Below are 22496 nucleotides of genomic sequence, written 5' to 3'. Positions count from 1 at the left end.
AGATGACAGTAAACTTGTCAAGGGTATGACTGGGGTATTTTTAGGTATTCTTCTTTGTATCCCTCCCTGCCCCTTTCTCTTCCTCCCATTCAGTATATGTCCCAGCTCCCAGCCTCCAGCTCATCCCCTACTGCTTTCCCTTCAGCCAGTGCATATGGCCACTGTCTTCAACTAATATTTCTACCCAGAGGACCCCCAAATCTGTAGCATTAGCTCCATCCTTCCGCCAAGTTCTAGTTCTGAATTCTTGAACATTTTGATAAAGATATCCACCTCAAAATCAACATGTCTAAAGTCCATTTTATAATCTTCCCCCTAAAATCCACTCTCCTTCTAACATCTATATAAGTGTTTTAGTGGTATCATAATCCTCCAGTGACCCAGATCTGAAACACTGGTACATCTTTGACTTCTTTCTTTCATTTCCTTTGCCCCATTTTCCATGGGTTCACTCATTTTAGAAATGTCTTTCAAATTCACAATTGTCCTCTATTAATCTCTTGACTACATCCAAACTCTTGTTACCTCACTAATCAATGATTATTTATCTCCTTAAATGATCTCCTGAACTCCAGTATCTCTCTTTCCAATAAATCCTATACAATGTCACCAGATCATCCTTCCAAAACAACACTTCGAACCTCTCACTCTGCTGCTCCAAACACCAGTAGCACTCTAGTCCCTCCTAAATGAAGTTCAAAACTCTTCCCCTGACACTTAAGCAACCCTCCATAGTTTTTCATTAATATACCTCTTCTTCTGGTTTATCTTTCATTAATTTCCAACTTGCATTCTAAACTGCCACCAAATTGGACCTGCTAGTTTTAATGTGAGGCCATTTCCTCAAATATGATAAAGAGCTTGGGCTCTAGAGTCAGAAAAACAAGGATTCAAGCTATGAACTCTGCCGCATGTGCCTGCATCGCCATGGGTAAATTATATAGCCTCTCGGAGATACCGTTTTCTCATCGATAAAACCAAAACAATAAGGGTTTTTGTCTCAGAAGATTTGAACAGAGAATGCATGTGCAGTGCAGAGTTAGCACATGGTCTGCTATGCAGAAATGCAAAGTTCTACATGTGGAAAATATTTATTCTTTCTAAAGATCAACCAATGCAAATGAAATCAACTGTAAGGTAGCACTTTATACCTATGTTACCAGTTCAATACAAAGAAACTTTTAAAAATCGCTTAATACTGGAATTATGATGAAACAGGCACACGCTTAGATAACTATGGAGTTGTAAACTGAGAAATGGCTTTTGAAACAGAATCTATGAATACCTAGTTGTAGGCATGAAGGCTCTAATATTTTGCTCAAGATAAGTCTCAATAGAAGCAAAAACTTACAGACACACAAATGTCACCATGGAAAATCCCAGCAATCTGAAAGTTACCCTAACTTCCCAGTTAAAGTGGAAAAAGCTTTTTAGTAACAGCATCAACATGATGGAATATTATGCAGCCCTTAAAATTCATAATTACAGGGGCGCCTGGGTGGCTCAGTCGATTAAGCGTGTGACTCTTCATTTCAGCTCAGGTTGTGATCTCAGGGTCCTGAGATCGAGCCCCATGTCAGGCTCCGTGCTCAGTGCAGTCTGCTTAAGAATCTCTCCCTCTACCCCTTCCCACACACGTGCACACACACTCTCTCTCAAATAAAGAAATAATACAATTCATAATTATAAAGTCAATTATATTGGACATTTGTCACTCTTTTTGGTTGCCTGGCATCTGAGCCCCTTCCTATGCTGGAGAATTCCATGCCTTATGAGTTTCAGTGAAATGCTGTAGAAGCAGAAAATGCCAGATCCTCATTTTCTCAGCCTTCCTTGTAACAAGGGCATGGGTACCTGCCCTAGGTTTCACTGCTCAGATGTTCCTGCCATGCTTAGAGGAGAGCCGATGATCCCAAAAGAGGAACTGGGGAAGATTTCTCCCTGGAGCTAGCAGGGGGTAAGGCGAGTGAGGGGGGTGGGCAGTGAGGAGGTGATATGGTGGTGGGTGGGTTAGTAGTTTGCTAGGGCTACTATAACAAAGTACCACAAACTACGTGGCTTAAAACAACAGACATTTATTATCCCAGCATTCTGAGGCTAGATGTCCAAAATCAAAGTGTCAGCAGAGCCGGACTCCCTCTGAAACCTGCAGGGGAGGATCATCCTTTGCCTCTTCTAGCTTCTGATGTTTGCTGGCAATCCTTGGCATTCCTTGGCTTGTAGCTGCATCACACCCCACTCTCTGCCTTTGTCATCACATGGTTATCTCCTCTTTGTGTGTCTTTTTCTTCTTACAAGGATACTAGTCATGTTGGATTAAGGACCTGCCCTACTCCAGTGTGGCCTCATCTTAACTAATTACATCTACAGCTATTTCCAAATGAGGTCACATTCTGAAGTACTGGAGGTGAGGACATCAACCTATCTTTTTAGGGGTACACAGTGCAAGCATAGGTGGAATCTACTGATCTACATCAGTGTGTCTCCAATGCAAGCTGCAATGGCCAGTGCTTGGGGGCAGTGGTGGGCATCCTAACTTGTTATGGTCCTGACCTGACTGGAACATTGTTTTGGAGTCTCTAACCAACTATAGACCTCCTGGAAATTCTCAAAGCTATCTAGTGTCCTTTAATAAATCTTTTTCTACTTGAATTGGCTATATTTCTTTTGCTTTCAACAAAAGAACATTATACAATTATTCAGAAGTATAAAAATACTTACATATTGGGGTGTTCAGGTAGCTCAGTCAGTTAAGCAACCAACTCTTGATTTTGGCTCAGGTCATGATCTCAAGGTTGTGAGATCAAGCCCTGCATCAGGCTCTGTGCTGGACTCCATGCTGGGTGTGGAGCTTGCTTAAGAATATCTCACTCTCCCCCCATCCCTCTGCCCCTCCCTCATCTCTCTCCATAAAAAAAAAAATACTTATGTATCTATGGGTTTTATATAATGACATGTATCCACTCTGACAGTACCATACAGAATAGTTCACTGCCTTGAAAATCCCTGCATTTCACCTATTCATCTTTCCCTCCCCACTAACCCCTGGTAACCACTGATCTCTTTTACTGTCTCCATAGTTTTACCTTTTCCAGAATGTCATATAGTTGGAATCATACAGTATGTAACCTTTTCAGACTGACTTTGTTCACTTAGCGATATGTATTTAAGGTTCCTCCATATCTTTTCTCAGCTTGATAGCTCATTTCCTCTTACCATTGAATAATATTCTCTTGTCTGGAACGTACCACAGTTTATCCATTCATTTATTGAAGGATAAAAATGTACATGAAGAGTGAGCCCCAATGTATACTGTAAACTTTAGTTAATATCAATGTGTCAATATTGACTCATCAATGATAACAAGCAAGCATGTCACGAGATGCAAGATATTAATAAAAGAAACTGTATGCAGGACAAGAGGTGGGGGGTAACATGGGAATTCACTGTACTTTCTATCCAATTCTTCTGTTAACCTAAAACTGTTCCCCCAAAATCTGTTATTTAAAAATATATTTATGATTCACATTAAATGAAAAAGACCAGAAAATGGACTGTGCTTTATGGTTGTAGGCATGTGAAAATGTGTACTTAAATAGCCAATAACAGGAAAGTAACATTAGGAGAATATTGTATTGTATTGGTTGGGGTGAGGGAATAGCTGTGGTTTACTAATTTTTCACAACTATCTTTCATATTATATGATTCTCTTAATTTTTAAAAATTGCAGAAGAGGTAAGAAGGAAAGAATAAATGATCCAAAGTCTGCCTTCAATCTGATACTATAATTTATTATTTTCTTAGTAGGAGTTTTGTAATAGTGTTTAGGGATAGGGAATACCAACACTTTGGTACTGAGAAACAAAATATCAAGCATCATTCATAGAATAGTTAAGAGAGACAGCCAGTCGGGTGCCTGGGTAGCTCAGATGGTTAAGCGTCTGCCTTCGGCTCAGGTCATGATCCCAGGGTTCTGGGATCGAGTCCCGCATCGGGCTCCCTGCTAGGCGGGGCGCCTGCTTCTCCCTCTGCCTCTGCCTCTCTCTCTCTCTCTCTCTCTCTCTGACTCTCATGAATAAATAAATAAAACATTTAAAAAACAAAACAAAACAAAACAAAAAAAAGAGAGACAGCCATTCAACCAAGCTCTCAAGTCAAAGATTATATTTTAACTATTTTGTTGTTAGCACCTAGTGCGGACATCACAAACAGAACTGTGCTCAACAAATATTTGCTGTTGAATGGTTAAATTATTGATAATTGCATGAATAAGCAAGTATAAATTAAGAATTTATTCTCCCACTTTTCTGTTTCTAGTTCCAATTTCTTGGTTCTGCTCAAACCGATACCAGTCGATGATTTTTTAAAGTTATGCTCTAAAATCAATTTTTGAATGTATTGTTTTTCAGCATGATCTCAATTATATGCTAACCAGAGTTAACATTTACTGATAGTCTAACTACATGGGGCAATTTGTTTTCTTCCTAGGGTGACCCATGAATGAATGCCATCATTAAATCCAAACACATCCTAAGCAATGCCATTATTAAACATTGGAAACACACCCATTTGGTGAATATAATTTTTAGATGGCAACATTTTCTGAATTTGTAAAAGTTCTTTTTAAATCAGTAAGAGAATTCAACCCTCAATACTGAAAAATTAAGACTGCTGGTTGGCAGCATGAAATTGAATGCAATGAGCCTCTTTTGGATCACTGCTTAGCTCCTAAGGTCAATAAGACCTTGTTTGTGCCATCTACAGGTTATGCATAAATCTAACAGCATCAACAGATACTCTAGCCAATTTACAGTCTTAACAGCAACTCTGCATTTACAAATTGTTTCTGTCTTCTGAAAAGGGGAAAAGAACAATTTAATTGATTGCACATAGTGTCTCCCTTACAATTTTCTTAAAAATATCAGGACAGCTGTGTTTCGTTTCAGAGTTCCCTGTCCTCAGAGCTGGGCACAATCACGTGTTTCTCAGACTATAGAGGCTCCCAAGAACTCTGAAATGCCTAACAATGTTCTCCTTCTGCATGATTCTTTTAAAAATCAACACAGAAATTCCTCTGCTAGGGATCCTGAAAAACTCATCAGTGGCAATTTCCTCTTCTTATTCCTGAAGCTCTGTATTTTTCTTAAAAAGCTAAAGGGAAATTCTAATTAAGAGCATATTTTTTACGTGGATGAAATATGAAAGCCACTGTGACTGATGGTTAATCATTTCTGGCATAACTTTGATTCCCCATCTACTATTCATACTAAATGCCAATGAGCAGGTTTTAAAGAAAAAACAAACGTTTGTGTGATACAGTTCTCTTTCACTGAAATAATGAAGAAATATAGTGACACATTTAGAAGAGATGAAAGAATTCACTTAAGTATTCATCTATACTGTAATATTATACTTTTTAAAAGGCTGCCTTTTCTAATGAATGAGAGATTCTTATATGTTAAATCATTTTTTCTGCAGAAAAGAAATGAATCTGGCCAGTGGGTCAAATGGAAAGTAAAGACAGGGTTCCTGGCAAAAAAAAAAAAAAATAGGTGATCCCATATATTGGAAGCTTTGCCTAGTGTTTGACTATGATGGGAATAGAAGAGGGGCCATGAACAATGACCTTGGGATACTAAAAACAATGTGAGATGGTATTTCTATGAGTACACGCTGAAGCTTGCCACCCAGAACACACTACTGTTTGGAGCATCCCAGAACAGTTTCACTGGAGACCAGGGACATGCAACAGAGCTCTCTCTTAGAGGTCAAGAGCATGGACTCTGGACCCAAATCCTCTAGGTCCCTGTTTCCAGTCTACCTCGGACAGACTATGTGATCTTGAGCAAGTTATCTTGCTGCTCATACCTGTTTCCTCAACTACAAAACAGGTATGATAGGGTTCTTCTGAGGATTAAATGAGCTAATATAAAAGGACTTTGGAAGAGTACCTGATAAATAAGTAACTGTCTAAGTGTTAACCAGTATAATTGTTTGTAGATGGTGAGGATTCAGAGAAGCAGAACTAAAGGGTGAGGGCCCACTGGGGGAATAGGCACCACCTGGGTAGGGACAAACAAGGCCGGGGAAGTGTCACCTAGATCATGACATTTATGTCAATGTTGGTTTAACAATATCGAATTCGTTTGAGGGAAGAAGAAGGCCAGTCCCTCCTGGGGTCTCACTCTGCTGGCTGATGTTGGCTACCAAGCTGACTGGTCTGACGGGGAAGGAATCTGCAGGTAGCAATAAGCTCGACCCTCTTTCCTTCCCTTTGCCTGGCGTATTTCTAAGCCAGTAGTTGATTTTGAAAATAGACCAGCAGCTACCTGGAAGTCCATACCTGGAATCTATAGATTTCTGGGACATGAAATAGAAGATGTCACATAAGAAATAGAAGATGTCACATAAGCTATGGAACCCTCTAGTATAAAATAGAGATCCTTCTTCCCGTGCAAGCGATGTGAACTGCACCCATCACTTACACACCTCTTGTGTTGATCCTGGCCCAGAGTATATCCCGGTGCAGATAGAAATGACCTAGGGTGCCACACTGGAGGTCCTACGTCATTCCCAGCTCTGCCTGTGCCCAGCAACTATGTATCCTTGAAATTACTGGGGAAGCTTGACACTGGATAAGCATCTTTAAAATGTGTGAGTATGGGGCACCTAGCTGGCTCAGTCGGTGAAGCGTCTGCCTTGGGCTCAGGTCATGATCCCGGGGTCCTGGGATCAAGTCTCTCTCCCTCGGCCACTCCACACCACTCATGCGAGGGTGTTCTCTCACTCTCTCTCAAATAAATAAATAAAATCTTTAAAAAAAATGTTTTAATTAAAAAAATAAAATGTGTGGGAATGATTTCACTAACTGATGCTTTGTGTTGTTTAGGCTTATTCTGAATAATTGATGAGCAATTCTAGTTTCTAGTGCCTCCTCTCTGTGACAATCTTCACACAGGAAGGCAGGGGAGTGGAGAGCAGGGGCTTTGTTTGGGTGTGACCCTATCACTCACTGTTCGCAAAGCTGTGGGCAAGAATCCAGCCTGTCTTCACTTCAGCTTTCTCATTTATCAAATGGGGAGAGCCATGCCCCCTGAGGAATGGCTGTGAGGACTAAATGAACAACAGGAGTATATTGAAGGAGTTTAATACAGTGCTTAAAACCACGGTAAACACTGGCTAAATCACAGCTCTTGTTAAAATTAAGGAGAGATCTTACTGGATGTTAGAGCAGTGCCTTTTGTTGGCAGATAAGAGAGGGGAGGGAGACAGTAAAATGAGAAAAATCTTGTTCCTTTTGCCTTAATTTTTTGCCAGTGTTCTCCTATTCTGATCTGAACAATCTAAAAGGTATTTGCACATAGAACTTCAGCCACATCTTTTCAAATAGATTTTTAAAAACAGTTTAAAATATTCCTCCTTGCTTTGTATGTGGGTTTTTTTTGTTTTTGTTTTTGTTTTTTTGGAGTTAGCAAATCCAGTTCTATAGACTGCCACCAATTTGAAGCAATGGTTTTTGTTTTTTACTTTTTAACAGCTGAATTGCAGTAACGTACTATTACTTCTAAAAGAAAAATTTTCCTTTGGTTTATTTTCAACATTGCCCTTGTCTGAACTCCTTTTCATGTGTGTGCTATTTGTCCTGCTGATATTCTGATAGCCTCAAATGAAATTAGAACAAACCCACAACCATTAAAGGAGTTGGAAAGAGCAAATTTTGTTTTCTGAGTACTTCTGGGTAGCCTATTTCCATTTATTCTAAAACTGTTATTCTAAGCCTCAATTAGACCTATGACGGGTGACTTTAGGAGGAAAGTACGGAGGGTCCTTAAGGCATATACATGCTACCTGAACATCTCAAAGAATTAAGACTATCGAATTCTAAAAATATACACCAACTGTATGTATTATCTTTCTCCTCCTGCCATCTCTAGTCAAAAAGGTCTACCAATAAACCTTTCTGGATGTTCTCCTGCAAAAAACATATCAGGGCAAAATAACCTGCCATACCGAGGAATGACTTCAAGGTATTCATAAAACAGTCACTAGCACTGTAGCTGTCTACTATCTTGCTAATCCTCTCACATATAAAGATAAGTAATCGACACTACTATCAATTAAAAATAAGAAAACTACTGGCACCCAGCACTGAACTTCTAGGTCATAAATCAAAAAGTTAACACATTCAAAACCAACTGATGACCAACAAGCATGAGAACAGTTATAACATGTTCCACACAACTAAGCCCATATTATCTTTTAATTAAAATACCCTCACTGAAATTAATCCACTTAGAAAGAATCTGCTTTTATGAGGTCATAGTCAATATGCCTTCTCTCTTCTGCAGTGTTTAAATCACAGGAGGAGGTACTTTCTATTAAAATAATTCCTGGTTGCCAACTGCCTTCGGCTCAGGTCATGATCCTGGAGTCCCTGGATCGAGTCCCGCATCGGGCTCCCTGCTCGGCAGGGAGCCTGCTTCTCCCTCTGACCCTCCCCCTTCTCATGTGCTCTCTCTCTCATTCTCTCTGTCTCAAATAAATAAATAAAATCTTTAAAAAAAAAAAAAAAATAATAATAATAATTCCTGGTTGGGTCCTATTTTGCCTGCATGTTTGAAAAGATGAATCACATTTCTGAAAAATCATTCAGAATCACATTGAGACACTCAAGCTTTATGAGCATTAGACATTTTGCTTTGCCAATCCATATTTCAAGTGTTTTAATTTACATGTTTACTAATATGCTTCTTAGCTGCTTCCTTGTTGAGATATTAAGATCATTTGGTGATTATCTTTTTATGATCCATATTAATCAACACGATATTATTTTCCTCAGTGCTGCAAAATAATGCACTACTTATGTCCTTTGCATGACCTTGTCTGAATCTTTAATAAGATGTGTTATAGGGATGTCTGGCTGGCTCAGTCGTTAAGCATCTGCCTTCGGCTCAGGTCATGATCCTGGGGTCCTGGGATCGAGCCCCGCATCGGGCTCCCTGCTCCACGGGAAGCCTGCTTCTCCCTCTCCCACTCCCCCTGCTTGTGTTCCCTCTCTCGCTGTGTCTCTCTCTGTCAAATAAATAAATAAAATCTTTAAAAAAAAAAAAAGATGTGTTATAACTCATGAATGACTTAGTGGGTCAGTTTAATGGTAAAATATTTCAATTTGTGGATTATTACTCCCTTTAGTCACTAACAGACCTCTATTTATGTTAACTTTTAACTTGCTTTCACATTCATTATTTTATGTCATCCAGCTGATTCTCATAACAACCCTGTGGATAAGCAAGATAGGTTTTTCAATGGATAATACAGACACACAGAGAGGTTATATAGTTTGTTCAAGTCATGCAGCTGGTTAGTGAGGTAATCTGGACCAGGTCTCCTGGTTTGGGTTCAAATGCTCTTCCTAAAAATCAGGAGATATCACCTCACATCTGGTAGAATGGCTATTCTCAAAAACACAAGAGGTAACCTGTATTGGTGAGATGTAAAGAAAAGAGACCCCTTGTGCGTTGTTGGTGGGAATGTAAATTGGTGCAGTCACTATGGAAAACAGTACAGAGGTCTCTCAAAAAATTAAAACTGGAACTATCATATGATCTAGCAATCCCACTTCTGGGTATATATCCAAAGGAAATAAAATCACTATCTGAAAGAGGTATCTGAACCCTACTATTCATACATTATATGCAGCTTTATTCACAACAGCCAAGACATGGTAACAATCTAAATGTCGACTGACAGATAAATGGTTAAAGAAGTTGTAGTATATATACACAATGGAATATTACTTAGTCATAAAAACTAAGGAAATCCTGCCATTTGGGAGAACATGAATGGACCCTCTCAGATAACAACACTCATTCCAATGAATGGGGACATGTTTCAGACTTCTGCCTCAAGTCTTCCAAGTGTCCAGACAGCCCCTACCCAGTTCTTCAGAATCAGCATGTGTATTGTAACCTATTTGCTATTTCTGAGAAAGACTCTATTGACCAACATTATTAATCTGTGATAAAATCAGTTTGACCAGATAGCTTCCTCTTTGGTTCCAGAGCTTATCTCCAAAGATAGGGCCCATAGCGGTAATCTGCTCAATTCACATGACACCATGTAGAACAGCAGAGTTGTATCATATTGTCCAACACTGATCACTATTTCAGAGATGCAGAAGACTACATCAAATTTATTCCAGATAATTTAAGATTTGGTGAGCAAATCATTAGCTGGTATGCATAAATACTACAAATTCACATGTGAAAGTTAAATCCAATCTGGGGAAAACCTGTTCCACAATAACCAGGTAGGTTAAACCCTTGTTACTGGCTGAAATTGAATAACAAAGTGAGTCTAAAATAACAGAAATGAGAAAAAATATATTTTAAACATACTGCTCTTATATAGAATAGAAATGCTATTATAGCCAGAAAAAAAAAGGTTCAAGTTTCAAAATAATGGTCTGAGTCATTGCAAACTGCCAGATAACAACATGGGGTAAGAAAAGGCTCACTCGTAGGTCTCTGGGTTAGTTGAGCCAAGCAGATGGTCCAATCATGTGAAGCAAAGAATTTCTGGGTTTCCTAGACCACCCCATCCAAGAAGAGGGCTCAAAAGAAGAACAAGCCAGGTGCAACTAATTGCAGTCCTACACCCAAAGAGAGTGAATAAGATGACAGCCAGGGGACGCCTGGGTGGCTCAGTCTATTAAGTGTCTGCCTTCGGCTCAGGTCATGATCCCAGGGCTCTGGGATCGAGTCCCACATTGGGCTCCCTGCTCAGCGGGAAGCCTGCTTCTCCCTCTACCTGCTGCTCCCCCTGCTTGTGCTCTCTCTCTCTCTCTCTGACAAACAAATAAATAAAATCTTAAAAAAAAAAGATGACTGCCAGTATGTTGAAATAAACATCATTGGACTTAGAATTACAATACCACCCGGGGCCAATTGTAGGCTGTGCCACTTCCTAGTTGTTCAGCTTTTCTTTTCTTTTTAGATGAAAGAAACACATGCTTTTTATTGTTAGTTATTATGTAAATCTCAGAAATTAAATCTGCACATCAGCATGTTGAGGCCATAATTTAGTGGAGAGAGTAAAGCTTCCATTTTTAATGAGGTAAAGAGAAATAGTTAATCTTATTTCAAATATATAATATAGCCAAGGATTGAGAAAAATCAGACTGCACTGTAAGCTTCTTCTGTGAGTTCATCTACCTTTTTATAAAAGCTTATAGTCACTTTTTAGGCTGTTTGGGCTGCCTTACTTCATTTTGCAAAAATAAATAAATAAATTGTAATTCTTTCAAGCTTTAGCTGGGTCAAAGCTGTTTTATGCTAAGATTAGTTTAGACTTGGATAATGAAAAATTGTCCTGAATTTTAAATTAAATTTAAATTTAATATACATACATGTTTCAGTGTATCCGAAAACTATACATCAACTTTCTGGAATGATGAACCCATCATCCTCAGTTTAAAAGGATGAAAACTATAAGACAGCAGACGATATTATCTAAAAACAAAGCAGTACTCCTGTTTTAACCCCAGTAACAATGTTATATGCTCTTTCTTTCCTCACTCTACTAACTGGTGACCTTCAACTTTGTATCTTCTTGTTGCAGTCTTTTTTCCTTGAATTTACTAACATCACTCTTTCCCAGTATGTCTTTTTTTCTTTTTTCTCTCTAATCACTTCTTAGACTTCTACATGTTCCACATTTGTGTTTTTTATCTGCTTGCCCTTTAATCTGTTGTCCCTTTCTCATTTTTCCATTTAAATCACCTAATTTTCAGGGGCACCTGTCTGGCTCAGTCAGAAGAGCATATGACTCTTGATCGTGGGGTCTTGAGTTCGAGCCCCATGTAGGGGGCAGAGATTACTTAAATAAACTTTTTTTTTAAAGATTTTATTTATGTATTTTAGGGCGCCTGGGTGGCTCAGTCGTTAAGCATCTGCCTTCGGCTCAGGTCATGATCCCAAAGTTCTGGGATCGAGCCCTGCATCGGGCTCCCTGCTCCGCGGGAAGCCTGCCTCTCCCTCTCCCACTCCCCCTGCTTCTGTTCCCTCTCTCACTGTGTCTCTCTCTGTCAAATAAATAAAATCTTTAAAAAAAAAAAAGATTTTATTTATGTATTTTAGAAAGAGAGAGAGAGAGAGTGCAAGCAGCGGGGAGGGAGAGTGACAAGCAGACTCCGCGCTGAGCATGGAGCCCCACGCAGGGCTCAATCCCATGATCCTGAGATCCTCACCTGAGCTGAAACCAAGAGTGGGAGGTTTGACCAACTGAGCCACCCAGGCACCCCATAAATAAATAAACTTTTAAAAAATCACCTAATTTTCTTTTTTTAAAACTTATTTTATTATAGTAAGAACATAACATGAGATCTACCCTCTTAACAAATTTTTAAGGGTACAATACATCATTGTTGACTATAGGTACAATGTTGTACAGCAGATCTCTAGAGCTTATTCATCTTGCTTAACTGAAACTTTGTTCTTTGAATAGTAACTCCAAAGAAAACATGCAAATGGCCAACTGAAAAGGAAAAGATGGTCAACATCACTAATCATCAGGGAAATGCAAATTAAAAGACAATGAGATATCACCATACATCTAGCAGGATGGCTATGACCAAAACACACAAGGCAAGTGTTATCAAGGATATGAAGAAATCAGAACACTTGGGTGCTGTTGTTGGGAATGCAAAATGGTGAACCATTAAGGAAAAAAACAGTATGGTATTAAAAACAGAACTACCATATGATCCAGCAATCCGACTTCTGTATATTTATTAAAAGAACTAAAATTAGTGGGGCACCTGGGTGGCTCAGTTGGTGGCTCAGCATCTGACTCTTGATTTTGGCTCAGGTCATGATCCCAGGGTCCTGGGATCGAGCCCCGCATCAGGCTCCCTGCTCAGCGGGGAGCCTGCTTCTCCCTCTCCCTCTTCCTACCGCTCCCCTGCCTATGCTCTCTCTCTCTCTCTGTCAAATAAATAATTAAAATCTTAAAAAAAAAAAAAAAGAGGAGGAAATTCTGCAGTAAGTGACAACATGAATGAATCTTGAGGACATTATAATAAGCAAAATAAGCCTGTCATAGAAAGGTAAATACTGCATGATTTCACCTATATGATGTATCTAAAATCAAATTCATGGAATCAGTGCAGTTGTGGATTGAATTCTACTCTCCAACTATGGGCATATTAGTCACCCTCTGACTCTGTGATCATATGTCAGTTAAAATGGAAATAGTCATAACATCCTACGATGACTTTGAGGAATCAGTAATAAAACGTATACGAATTTCCTGGCCCGTAGTAGATAGACAATAGTCTGTTCAGGCTGCTATAACAGAATACCATTAATGGGGTGACTTATAAACAACGGGAATTTATTTCTCACAGTTCTGGAGGCTGGGAAGTCCAAGGTCAAGGCACCAGCAGATTCGGTATCCAGTAAGGGCCCAATTCCTGGTTCGTTGATGGCCATCTTCTTGCTGCATCCTCATAGGGTGGAAGGGGTGCGGGGGCTCTCTGGGGTCTCCTTTATGACTCAATCACCCCCAAAGGCCTCATATCCTAACACCATCACATGGGAGATTAGGTTTTGACATGAATTTGGGGGGCAAAGGGGTGGGGACAAACATTGAGCCTATGGCAGCAATTCATAATCGGCTCTCTTTGACCCTTTCTTGGACAATCACCGCTGGCGTTGGCTCCGAAATTCTTAACAGGTTCACCTTGGCCTGCATTCCACAGATAAAGTGCTCCCCTATCTCCTGCCTGCAGGGAAGCTTCACTGGTCCAAAGTCTGCAATCTTGACTCACGGGCTTCTCCAGACAAACAGGAATATATCTGCAGCACCACTATGCTTCCATTCACATGGGTCCCAGCTCACTAAACAGCTCTCAAAAGGCAAGGATCTAGGTGGAGAATGGCTGCATTATCCATGGAAAGCTTTAAATAAGTGAATGACTCCAACTTGACAGCATACTTGCTCAAAGTTATGAATCCTCATCTAGAAGACAATAAAGGAAAAAGAGATCCCTAGCCAGATGCATTCAGAAATGCGTTACTCTGTGTTAGAATTCTGGCTGTTGCTTTACCTGTTTAACTCAGGGAAACCTGATAAGCTCTTAAGATTCTGTTTCCTATTTTATAAAACAAGAATAATGACTCTGATATCTCAGCACTCTTGTGAGGATTAAAGGGAATCACAGGAAGTGAATGCTGCTGGCCTAGGGTCTAACATATAATAAGCAATCAATTAATACATGCTCAATCCAAATCTTCTCAAACATATCCATGCTTTAAATGTTGTTTTGTCCCAAAGCTCTAAAAACAAAATTTATAATTAAAAAGTTGCCAGGAAGGGGACACCTGGCTGGCTCCTTTGGTAGAGCACACAACCCTTGATCTCAAGGTTGTGAGTTCGAGCCCCACACTGGGAGTAGCGTTTACTTTAGAAAAATAAGTTGCCAGAAAGATAGTGATTAGGAGACAGCACAGTGTAATGGTTAAAACCACGGACTTCTGATTGAAACAGTCTGAGTTTGAATCCTGAATCCACAGTTACTTTAAACAACTTACCCTTTCTTTGCCCCAGTTTATAAAATGAGGATAATCACAGTACCTACTTCATTAGACTGCTGACAGGATGAAAAGAGAAAATTTAATGTAAAGCACTAGAAAATGCCAGGCACATAATTCCCCAGTAAATGTTAGCTATCACTATTTGGGAACATCTGAATTTTACTTTACTTTGCTGGTCATCTGATAAATTAAGTATTAAATGTACTGCTGAAGTCAGTGTTGAAAAAAACGTTTTAGTCTCTGTCAATTCTCCATTATTAATAAGTAAAAGTCCAGGGAGGAGAAATAATAGTTTTTACACCATCAAATATTAATTAGGAGAAAATAATATCTCAAATGTCAGTTTTTACCTCCCTCGATAATGCCATCACACTGAGAGTGTTTTTGTAGGCTCAAAAGTCGGGTCATGAGAAAAACAGACTGGCAGGCCCTATCATGATCTTACCTTAAGTAAAAAGTAGTATCTCACAAATAGAATCAATACTATTTTGAAAACTACCTATCTGAATTTATTAGAAACAAATCACATATACACACATAGGCATGTACACACACACACACACACACTCACACACTCACACACCTCTCCTGAAAAACAAAAATGACTAAAGCAGATGGGACAACTTGTTGAGTAGGTTATGTGGACTTGATCAGTTATTTGCCGACTATCAGTGATACAGTGAAACTATAAATCTGAGAATAACTTAACCTTCATGTCCTTTATCTAGATAATTCCACGGATGATTCTTTGATTATTTTTGTTTAAACTACCTGGATACTAAGCTATGAAATCAAGGCACGTATAGTCCCTATAAGCTAGCAAGGATGAAAATACAAAATGCTTCCATAAATATTTAGCTAGGTTCCTACGTGGCTCATTACTGGCAAGAAAAGTACCACCTACTCACCTGAGTTTTTCGGGTCAGAAACATGGAGCTCAGCTGCTTTGCCTCTTAAAAAGGCTCCTCTCTGACACAGCAGAAGCAGAACATCAAGGAGACAGAACTGCTAGTTTGAACTAGTATAGTTTGTCTTGCACTTTTATGGCTCAATTTAGATTCCTTTTTATGACAGGAGAAGTGACGACTGTGGTTTCTTGCTACTAACCAGACCTGAAAGTCAGTAACCTTGATTCTCAAGCCAGACTTTATCTCTCAAAACACTGTCTCTAAAGTATAGCATGCGTTTCTCAAACAATTTTACGTGAATAAAAATGAACCTGGGGCACCTGGGTGGCTCAGTCGTTGGGCGTCTGCCTTCGACTCAGGTCGTGATCCCAGGGTCCTGGGATCGAGCCCCGCATCGGGCTCCGTGCTTCGTGGGAAGCCTGCTTCTCCCTCTCCCACTCCCCCTGCTTGTGTTCCTTCTCTCACTGTGTCTCTCTGTCAAATAAATAAATCTTTAAAAAAAAACAACAAAAAATGAAGGTATAATCAAATCATTATTGATCATTTAAAAATTTTTTTTAAACATTAAAAAAAAAAATCTTTGCGGGGCGCCTGGGTGGCTCAGTCGTTGAGCGTCTGCCTTCGGCTCAGGTCATGATCCCAGGGTCCTGGGATCGAGCCCCCTGTCAGACTCCTCACTCATTGGAGAGTCTTCTCGTCCCTCTGCCCCTCACCAAAGGGCCAGGCAGACATTTTAGGTTTACAGGCCCTGTGATCTCTCTCAACCTCTCAAGTTACACTGTCGTAGCACAAAAGCAGCCACAGACAATAAGTACACAGAGGAACATGGCTGTGTTCCAATAAAACTTTATCTATGGACACTGAAATCAGAATTCTCTATAGTTTTTATAGATCACAACATATTATTCTGCCTTTGATTTTCTTTAACCGTTTAAAAATATGAAGATCACTCTTAGATAATAAGCCATATAAAACAAGGTGGCAGGCCAAAGCCCTGTTCTAGCCAGAGCACAGGAACGGCCCATCCACTGCAGGCATTCTGTCGTAGAAAGAGAGAGAGGATGCCTAGGCTCACATGAGGACATGCTTTGATCCCCAGAGCCACCAAAACCACAAATTCTAGCAAAATCCTGGAGGTTCACCTTACAGTCTTTCTCTCCTCCTTTTTCTTTTTCCCTCCAAAGGTATCTTTAACCACAAACAATGGTATAAAGAATCTGATCGTCGAAAACGCATCCAAAGACCAAAGTAATGCATTCAAAAGGAGAACTGAATAACACTATGATCATTCATACCTTTTTCTCATTCATTCATTCATTCATTCACGTAGCCGACGTGTAGAGTGTCTGTTCTGTGAACAGTGCCTTGAGAAGTGCCAAGGATGCAGAGCTGAATAAGACACAGTCCTTGCCCTGAAGGAGTCCAGGGTCTCGCAGGGGACACAGACAGGGAAATTTGGGACTCCATCACACTGTGCTGTCCAGGGTACAGGCATCCTCTCATTCCACCTCGGGGGGACCTATGTCAACTGCCCAACCCTGGCCCAGTGGCAAAGGTAATAATATCACTCCAGTGTAATATCTACATTGAGTCTCAAAGAAAGAGCCGAGTGTGACGGATAAGGTGAGCTAGAACAGCATCAGCTGAGACTACTGGCACAAGCCCTTGGCTAAGTAAGCCTGACACAATTTCCTAATTTAAACATTTGTATAAATTTACTTTAATTAGGTTGCTGGATCCACCTCCCTGGAATGTGGATCTGGGATGTTCATGGACTAAGTGAGGAGACCAATGAGTAATAACAAAGAAGGTCTTTTTATGTTTTATTTTCTCAGAAAGCCCAGTGTTTAAAACCTGCGGCTCTTCCAGTGAGAGTAAACATTCAGGCACCCGGGGTATTCACTGGTTGGAAGCCATCTTGATAATCTTTTTGAGCTTCTCCTGTTATTTTTGACTTTACCCATGTGGCATCCATGCTATATAATTCCTCTTTCTTCTCGGTGTTTTACACCTCTTAAATGTTTATAGACTGTTATTATCACTCCCTTGAGTCACTTGTAAGCAAAGCTAGACATTCTTTGCTACTTTAATCTTTCCTCATAAATTAATTCCATTGTTCCCTTAATAATTTGTATTATTTATTATCTCCTCACTGGATTCTTTTTACAATTTTCTGACTCTTTCTCTTAATGAAAGGTCTACAGCTGAGCCACTCATACAAATAACAAAAAGAGAAAGTATAAGTTTAACTCTGGCTGTTTTTATAAATCTAGTTTGTCTTGACTTATATTTTCTAAATATTCTCTTTCCCAAATTGAATTTCTAAAAATTATCTGGTACTGGATATCTTCTTTTTCCTTCAATAAAATTCATTTGAGTTTAGGATTTCTGCTTTTGTTTTTGTTTGTTTGTTTGTTTGTTTGTTTGTTTTAATTCTAAGTCACCCAAAAGGTTACACTCATATATATTTTTTTCTTCTCCATTGGTCTCAGTCCTTTCCTGTTCAGTAAATACAAACTATTTTCTGGTCTTCTGAACACTGCTGAAATTGATTTGGCTGTTTTTATTTAATGAAAATGTTAGCTTAAATGTTATGCCATACACATTTTTTAAAATTCCATCCTACAGTCTTTGAAAAATGCACAAAAATAGTATTTTCTTATTTTCACAAAAATAAAGCCTCCTTTTCTTCCAAGAATCTCAAAGACCTTTATAAACCAGTTTGGGGTAAATACTAGGAATGGGCCTAGAATAACCATGTTCTATCGTGTTTAGAGTTGATGGCTGAGAATCTTGATTTTTTTCCACACATGATTCATTAGTTGTGCTACTTCTTATCACTACGTAGAGAGTGAGAGCCTTTGCCACTGACAAGGGAGAGGTAAAGTGACCCAACAGCCAAGCCCAGGTCCAGGGCCTACCCCAGACTAGAATAGGTTCTAGGGCTTCTTTCTAACAAACAAGGCAATTATATACATTCTGCTACTTCTATAGGATTCTCGTGTAGATGTCAATATAAAATCCATAGCTCTAAGTTAGAACAATGTAATAAGGCATACTGAGAGCTCAGCACACCTTTACAGATGGCGGCTGTCGTCACCAATGGAGAGTATTTACAAAATAATTCCAAAGGATGTATAATGGAAAATCATAAACAGCTCCTTATGAAACGTTTGGAAAAGGAGGTTGAAAATTTTTTGATGAAAATATTGAGAAAAGTCTTTAAATGTCTGCGGTTTTCACAGGAATTATGTAGACCATTTTAATAGTGTTACAGTGTATTTAAGTTTGTTCGTTTGGTTGAGTGGAAAGGATACTGTCTTCAGGGTCAAATCTCTAGAGTTTTTAAATTACTACTTATGCAACCTGGTAAAAAAATCAGATGACAGGTAACAGACAATGGACATTGTTGAGCAACCATTACTCATAAACCGAACAACCTCAGTAGGATCTATATAGAATATTTTCTTTTCTTTTGTAAAATGGCAATCAAATGGCTTATCATGAGTAACTTTAAGAATATGCCCCTAGGTAGCTAAAAAAAATTGACCTGCCAGATGGGTTAATTATATTCTTCCATTTAATGTTGGACAAAGTCTCCCAAATACAACTTTAGTTGCAATATACTTTATGCCAAACTGTTCTTTCCAACAAGCTAATTGGCAGGTTCAGACACTTCTTGTGTCTTATCATCAGAGCTGAGAATGCGTGTCTTCTTTGAACTTCAATAACTAACTCAACCTTCAAAGACTGCTCAAAGATTTTAATCTGAAAAAATACGTGGCAGGACAGGTTGCAATTCTCTCGTGGAGTCTTTATACAGCCCTCAAGACAACGTCCCCAAGATACCCTTCCAAGCTAATGTAATTGCCTTAAGAACAGGACACAATGGAATCCTCAGACAATTTCTCTGATTTCACCCAGTGATAGAATAGATGTGAAAAAAACCATCAGAGCAATAATAAATGAGCAATTAAAATCTTAAATTACTCAGCAAAAGTAAAACTGCACAAAACACCAACATTTGTTCTAATTTCAAACAATTCAGTGCCGAGATGCTGACTCCAGCCGTCGAGACCCCAGGATATCCAGGGAAGGGAGAGGACATCAGGGGCAGCAGCTTCTGGACCAGCGCACAGAAACCAGCCCTCAGGAAATGGCACAGGAAGCGACATCTTCCCTCCCACACCTTGCCCCCTGTTAACTACACACACAAGCTCCTGGAAACTGGTGTTTTTACTCCAACCATGACTATTATCCTAGTCAATAGTAAAGGAATGGACCATTTTTAAGTCCCTACTATGTCAGACCCTGTGGTAGGCACTGGGGATAGCAAAACAAATAAGACTCACTCCCTACTCTCAAGATGCTAACAAGGGAGAAAACCCGGCAAACAAATCATAGTAAGACAGTGTGATAGGAGCTGTGATCTAGGGACATGTCACTTCTATGACAGCACCCAGGGGACACTCTTTGGTCAGAGAAGGTTTCCTGAAGGAGGGAAAATAGAAACTTGCCAGCGAAGAACAGAAGTGTAAGAGTGAAAAATGGGACACGGCAGCTATCCACTAGACCATAATAAGCTGTGAAAGGCAGGAAGACTGGGCTTGAACTCCTTGCTAAGGGCTGGAAGATACTGAGAAGTTGTCTAATCTCTCTGTGTCTCACTTTTCTCTTCTGTAAAATGGGATAATAAACACAGGGTGGATGTGAGAATCAATGAGGCAATACACGTGGAAAGGCTTTGTAAGCTGAAAAGCTTTAAAAATGTTAGTCACCGCTTTCACTGGGATGGTTTTCCATCTGCCTCCTCACTTTGTCATAATTTTGCCACAAAATGAGATAAAGGAGATGCACAAATAACGTGAAAAAATGATCCAGGTGGAAGAGCAAGAGATTGTTAACGCTGACAAAAATTCCCTTTGCACATGCAATCTCTGTGTTCCCTCTGTTCGGGGAATATTCGAAAATCGGGAGTGACGCCTAAAGTTTTGTCTCCTCATGCTTTTCACACAGAAGATAATCCAGAGTCGCTTCCATGGGAAGGGACTGAACTCTGAACAGGTGGAAAGAGTACTGTGAGCTTTTTACAAACTGGGGACGACTCATTCACTCATGCAATGCACCCTGGAATTGATGACTGGTAAAATCTTTACAGGAGGATCTTGTGATAATTACATTAAAAAAAAAAAAAAAAAAAAGGTTGAGGAAAAGCTGAAGAGATTTACCAAAAACCAAAAACAAACAAACAAACAAACAAACCACACAAAAAAGCAAAAAACAAAAAAAAACCCACCCATTTTTCAATGAATAGAAAAAATATACCCATGTTAAAAATTGAAAGCAGTTGGTTTCTTATCCTGAAAAAGATAAATTTAAAATAAACATTCGTTCTTTCTATTATGAGAAACTGTATGTTGAAGTGGCTCTGGTTTCTGCTATCTCCATGGAGCTCAAGATAAATTGTTTACCCACAGAAGACTTTACTTGTGCTGTTTGCTTAACACAGAACGCTATTCTCTGCACACTATCATATGCCCACTCTCCCTTGGGGGCCCAAATCTATCTCATCTCCTTTTTGAATGACACACGCTGGTTTATTCCCATGCACATTACTTCTTTTCAGCTTGTTCACACCCCTCTGTCTGCCTGTCAAGTGGTAAATGCTCAGTAAGTGTTTGCTATATAAGTGGGTTATTAGAGGGTAACAAATGTGCCTTCTGATCTTAGCAGGTGCAGTGGGAGAAGGACAGACTGCTTATGCAGTGGGAGAAGGGGTAAAGGAAAGTGCTGTTACTTGGGAAAACCTAGGAGGTAATGTGACAAAGTAGGTGAAGACTTCTATAACAATGGTTACATTTTTCTTTCCATGCTACCACTGCAAACATGGCCTCTACCTCCCAGGAATTCCCAGGAATGTCTCAAGGGTCTTGGGTTTTCTTAGGTGGTGTGGTGAGAAGGTCAAAAATCAAGTACAACTTAATCTCAATTCATATAAATTTTTTAATAACTATGGAAGTTAATAGCAACCTGGTGAAATGGTCTGCTGGGTAATGAAACCCCAAAAAACAGTAAGATTCTCCACTCTTGGTTTCCAGCTATATAGAGTATTTCTTATAATGTTAAATGATGTAAAATTATAGCCTCTAATTTTTACTTTAATGGAATTTGTATAATTTTATTCAAAAACTCACTTGTTACTAATTACTTTAAATTAAATGCATCCCAAGCTCTATAAGAATGTTCTTTATGCTCTATTATATGTTTCCATGTTTGCTCTTATTTTCAGTCTTCTCTGATTTCAGCTTTTTACTAGTATTCCACAAATATATTAATCTGATGTTTTTCAACCAAACCAAGCAAAATACTACAAATAAAAATGGAAGAAAACCTCTGCACATGTTTTTTTATCTTCTTTTCCCTTTCTTAATTCTTCATTATTTGTGCTTCTATATTCACATTTCAGGGTAAAAACACAGAGGATCTAATGAAGAGTATGTGTTGGAGAAAAGAGGATGGCCCCTGATTTCCCTAGATTGAGTGGTGACGAACTGTTAATACGATAGCCCTGTCACTCCTCTGGAGGAGCTCAGAGTAAAGCATCATAACTCTACCACTGTGGGCTGCACTGTCTGCTTCCAGCCAGTCCTTCAAACTCTTATCACCCTTCTCTGGTATCCTAGCATATCCACTCCTCTGCAGTCCTTCATTCCTGGGCTGTTATCTCTTATGTCAACACCATTTCATGTAATTTTGTGCCATCACCATCTCCCTATCTTTGACCTCCTTCATGGCCCCTGGTGGTGGTGGGTGTGAGGAAGCCATTTTGTACAAACCTAATATAAGTTGGGCAATTGAAAAGAAATGGGCCAGTTCCCTTTCCTAAGAATCTAAAACAGGTCCAAGAGAAAGTTAGTCCCTACAGGCTTACGAATACAGGCTTATGAATACAAATTCAGAGGTGATGGAGTAGCCAAGTTTCCTATCATGTGGA

The 22496-nt window shown here is 39.4% G+C and overlaps 1 protein-coding gene across 3 annotated transcripts in view; it reads right to left on the bottom strand.

Moving 5' to 3' along the window:
• LHFPL3 (LHFPL tetraspan subfamily member 3) overlaps positions 1-22496 on the bottom strand; it is a 566274-nt gene that overhangs the window by 478778 nt on the left and 65000 nt on the right. The gene's annotated exons all lie outside the window — the stretch shown is intronic.

The sequence above is a fragment of the Phoca vitulina genome, unplaced genomic scaffold (genome assembly GCF_004348235.1).
Source record: "Phoca vitulina isolate PV1807 unplaced genomic scaffold, GSC_HSeal_1.0 scaffold4, whole genome shotgun sequence".
NCBI classification, from domain to species: Eukaryota; Metazoa; Chordata; class Mammalia; order Carnivora; family Phocidae; genus Phoca; species Phoca vitulina.
The sequence above is the reverse complement of the archived record's forward strand: the minus strand, read 5'-3'. Positions and strand labels throughout refer to the sequence as shown.